The sequence below is a fragment of the Chiloscyllium plagiosum genome, chromosome 5, assembly GCF_004010195.1.
Source record: "Chiloscyllium plagiosum isolate BGI_BamShark_2017 chromosome 5, ASM401019v2, whole genome shotgun sequence".
Taxonomy (NCBI): domain Eukaryota; kingdom Metazoa; phylum Chordata; class Chondrichthyes; order Orectolobiformes; family Hemiscylliidae; genus Chiloscyllium; species Chiloscyllium plagiosum.
In genome coordinates this window covers 2,995,000-2,999,949 of record NC_057714.1, presented here as the reverse complement: position 1 = coordinate 2,999,949, position 4,950 = coordinate 2,995,000, and the positions used below count along the sequence as shown (strand labels likewise).

Genomic DNA, 4,950 nt, shown 5'->3' with positions numbered 1-4,950 from the left:
GACTCAATGACCACAACTAGAAAATAAATGCATGCTCATTTTGAGAACTGTTTTTTTTGGCTGTGTTTCATAAGCTCGTGTAGGTTGCCAACATTTAATGACAGATTTTGCCATGGAGGCAGCTAGTTGGGTTACTGGATTCAGCAGATCTGTTTTTTATTGGGAACGACCATCACATTTGTGATACTTACTCCAATGCAAAGGGAGACATTGAGTCATACAATCATGTAGCATTACAACATCGAAAGAGGCCCTTCAGCCCATCATGTTCATGCCAGACATCAAGCTCCCATCTACACTAATTGTATTTCCCAGCACTTTGCCAAAGCCTTGTAATGTTATAGCATTTCAAAAGTTCATCCAAATGCTTCTTAAGTGCTGTCATGCTTCCTGCTTCTACCATCATTTCAAACAGGGAAAATACACATTACCCTCTAGGTGAAAACAAATTCTCCTTAAATAGCCACCAAATCTCCTTCCCTGACCTCAGATCTATGCCTCCAGGAAACTGACCCCTCTCCAAAGGGGAAAAGTCTATCCCCATCTTATTTATACCCTTCATAATTTTGTAGACATCAATAAAGTTCCTCAGCAGTCTTTTCTGCTCCAAGAGAAGCCAGTCTGGCCTACGTTGTTTCTCTTCATTACTGAAACTCTTCAAACATGTAGCATCCTGATGAATTTCCTTTGCATCCTTTCCAGTGCAGCCACGCTCTTCCTATACTGTGGCAACCAGAACTGCACACATATAATCCAGCTGTGGTCTAAATAACATCCTATACAGTTTCATCATAATCTCCCGACTCTTCTATTCTATACCCTGACTAAGAAAGGCAAGGATCCCAATGGCCTTCTTAATCACCATATCCACCTGTCCTGTTGCTTTCAAGGACCCATGAACATGCACACCAAAGTCTCTCTGATCATCAAAAATACACAAGATCCTATCATTATGGACTTACTTGCTTTGTTAGTCCTCCCAAATTACATCATGTTATACTTTTAATGATTAAATTGCATTTGCCATTGTTCAGCTCATCTGATCAACCTGTCTGTATCATTCCATGATCGAGACTTAGCTCCTGACTATTTACTACACCCCATTAGCCAATAGAAAATAGGAGCTGTTCCGTCCTTTGAGCTTGGTCAACTATACAATGGAATCATTTCTGATCATTCAAACCAATAACGTTTTCCTGCTTTTCCTCTATATTCTTTGATCCCTTTATCCCCAAAAGCTGTATCCAATTACTTCTTGAAGTCATACAATATTTCGGTCTCGACTATTTTCGATGGTGACAAATTCTACAGGCTCACCACTCTCTGGGTGAAGAAATTTCTTCTCACTTCAGTCCTAAATTGTTTACTTTGTACCTTTAGGCTTTGACTCCTGGTTCTGCACTCCCCTGCCGTTGGGAACATCATTCCTGCATCTAACCTATCTAGTCCTGGTGGAATTTTATAGGTTTCTGTGAGAACTCCCTCATTCTTTTGAAATCTGCTAAAATAATCTTAATTGGTTTGACTTCTCATGTATCAGTCCTGACATCCCAGGAATCAGTCCTTCCTGATGAACAACTATTCATTGATCGTCGATTCTCCTGCTCCTTGGATGCTGCCTGACCTGCAGTGCTTTTCCAGCACTACTCTCTCGACATCCCAGGAATTAGTCTGGTAAAACCTTCACTGCACTCATACTGTAGCAAGAATATCCTTTTGAATCGAAGTTCTGTCATAAGGATTAATAAAAACAACATAAGCATCATAAATAAGGTCAGGAGTTCTTCATGAGATATAGGAATGGAATAAACTTTTGTATTTAAATAGATTCTTTGAATAGCAGCTATTGCATTAACTGTTGATTGAGCTGTTCCCCTTTTCCTGGCCGAGTGAGACTGTGGATTAGATTCAAGGTTGGCTCATTTTGCTGGCCAGGTAAACAAATGGTTCGATTGGATATTGCATTCTGCCACAAACACACCTTTACAATTTAAGCTCCTCCAACTGCCAGGTGTTGAACACCATCGAGGTCTACCCATCACCCCTCCTGCAGGTCACACTTGTTCTACAGAGTTACAACCGTCACCGCCTTCTTATCATGGGATTTGCAAAGTTCCTTTTGAGGGCTTTGACCCACTTGAAAAATTCCCAGCTGCCTATGCTGTATACCAACACAAACCCATCAGCAAAGGAATCACAATTGCTTGGCAAGTTCAATGTCTTTCCTCAGACCTTTTGAAACATGAAAGTGTACCTGCTCCTGGGCACCATTGTCTGTCTCTATGGAAATGACAGAAATATCTTGCAAAGTTTCTTTTGTCTTGGAATAAACAGCCTGGTTTCCATAGAGAAGCTGTTCCAAAACAACAGTTTCTCCAAATGATATCAAGCCACAAAAGACTACTTTACATCTCTTTCTCCTCTCACCCTTCTAGAATTACTAGCACTACCCAGAAGAGGTGGGCTCTGCAAATAAAAAATGAGAGATTTGAAGCATGCAACATTAGGATCACCTCTCTCTGAATAGACATCATTTCCACCAGGTACAGGTTAATAGTTAATATTGGCTTGAACCAATTTGACTCTTAGGCCAGAGCTAGAGTACTTTGTGCAGTTCTGAAATCCACATTTCAGAAGGAACATTATAGCAGTGGAGAAGGGCAGAGGAAATTTACCTGGATGTTGCCTGGACTGGAGAGTTTTAGCAATGAAGCGAGATTGGACAGACTAGGGTTATTTTCCTTGGAGCAAGGAGATTGAAAGGGGACATAACTGAGCTGTATGAAACTATGAGGGGCATAGGCAGAGTAGACAGGAAGGAACCTTTCCCCTTGGTGGAGCAATCAATGGCCAGACGGTGTAGGTTTAAGGTATGGGCAGGAAGTTTAGAATGGATATGAGGGCAATGTTTTTTCACCCAGAGGATGGTGGGATTCTGGAAATCACTGCCTGTAAGGGCGGTAGGGGCAGAAAGCCTTGTAATTTTTAACAAGTATTTAGATGTACGCTTGACATTCTAAGGCATACAAGATTATGGGCCAAGTAATGGAAAATCAGATTATAATAATTAGATGGTTGTTTATGACCAACACAGACTTGATGGGCCAAAGGTCTTTTTCCTATGCTGTAGACTTCAAGGACTCCATGACTTTATGACTATCCTTCCCTAGGTAAGGACACCAAAATTGCACACAATATTCCATGTGTAGCATCACCAATGTCCTATACAATTGTAGCAAGCTATCCCTGCTTCTGTCCTCAAACCCTCTCACTATGAAGGTCAGCACACCATTGGCCTTCTTTATTGTCTGCTGCATCTGCATACTTACCTTCAGCAACTGGTGTATGAGACCACTCAGGTTACACATTCTCCTCTCTTAATTTAATACCTTTCAGATACTAATCTACCTTCCCATTTTTGCCATCAAAGTGGTTAATCTCACATTTATCCACATTATATTGCATCTGCCATGCATTTGCCCACTCATCCAATGTGTCCAAATCACATGAAAGCCTCTCTGCATCCTCCCATCCAGTTTTCTGTCATCTGCAAACTTAAAGGTACAGCATTTAGTTCCCTCATCCAAAGCATTAATAAATATTGTGAACAGCTGTGGACCTAGCACAGATCACTGCTGTACCTCACTACTTACAGTCTGCCATTTGGAAAAAGACCCATTTATTCCTGTTCGTTTGTTTCCTGTTTGCTAACCAATTTTCTACCCATCTCAATACCATGTGCTTCAAATAATCTCAAATCTCTTACGTGAGACTTTGTTGAAAGCCCTCCAAAAGTCCAAAAAGAATCATATCCACTGGCTACTTTAATCAATTCTCCTAGTTACATTCTCAAAGATTTGTCACACATGATTTCCCCTTTTGTAAATCCATGCTGACTCTGTCCAATCCTAATACTGTTTTCTCAATTTTTTATTAGAAACCTCTTTTACAACAGAATCTAACCTTTTTCCCACTACTGATGTCAGGCTGACTGGTATTTAATTCCTGGTTTTCTCTCTGCCTCCCTTCTTAAATAAAGGGTAACATTAGCTACCCTCTGAACTGTAGGAACTGTTCTAGAGGCACTTGAATGATGACCACCAATGCATCCACAAATTCTAGGAACACTTCCTTAAGTACTCTGGGTTGTAGATTGGCAGGGTGTGGGGATCTATTGTATTTTAATCCCATCAATTTCCCCTACATCATTTCTCTATAAGTACCGATTGCCTTCCTCCCTCTTACTATACCACATGCTCCCCAAAGTTTCTGGTATGTTATTTGTGTCTTCCTTTGTGAACATGGACAGGGTGTGATTCTGTACTGTATGGCTGTATGACTCTATAACACAGAACCAATGTATATATTCAGTTGGTCAGCCATTTCTTTGTTCCCCATTATAAATTTCCTTGTTTTTGACTGTAAGGAACCTACATTACCATTTTTTTCTTCACATAACTTTAGAAACTTTAACAGTCAGATTTATGCTCCCCACAAGCTTACTCTTGTATTCTGTTTCTCTTTCTTACTCATCCCTTTGTCCTCCTTTGCTGAATTCTAAATTGCTTCTGCTCCTCACGTCTGTTGTTTTCTTTATCTGGCCAATTTGTATGCCTCCTCCTTGAATCCTATACTCTCTCTAAGTCCTTTGTAAGCCATGGTTCAGCCATCTTTCCTGTTTTACTTTTCCACCAGACAGGAATGAATAATTATAGAGTCATAGAAATGTACAGCACGGAAACAGACCCTTTGGTCCAACTCGTCCTTGCTGATCAGATATCCCATTTGTCAGCACTTGGCCCATATCCTTCTAAAGCCTTCCTATTCATATACCCATATAGATGCCTTGTAATTGTATCAGCATCCACCACTTCCTCTGGCAGCTCTTTACATACATGCACCACCTTTTGCGTGAAAACGTTACTCCTGAGGTCTCTTTTATATCTTTCC

The 4,950-nt window shown here is 40.6% G+C and overlaps 1 pseudogene; it reads right to left on the bottom strand.

The window, feature by feature from the left end:
- Positions 1 to 1,851: 1,851 nt before the first annotated feature.
- Positions 1,852 to 3,368, bottom strand: LOC122550226 (annotated as a pseudogene).
- Between the last annotated feature and the right edge of the window lie 1,582 nt (positions 3,369 to 4,950).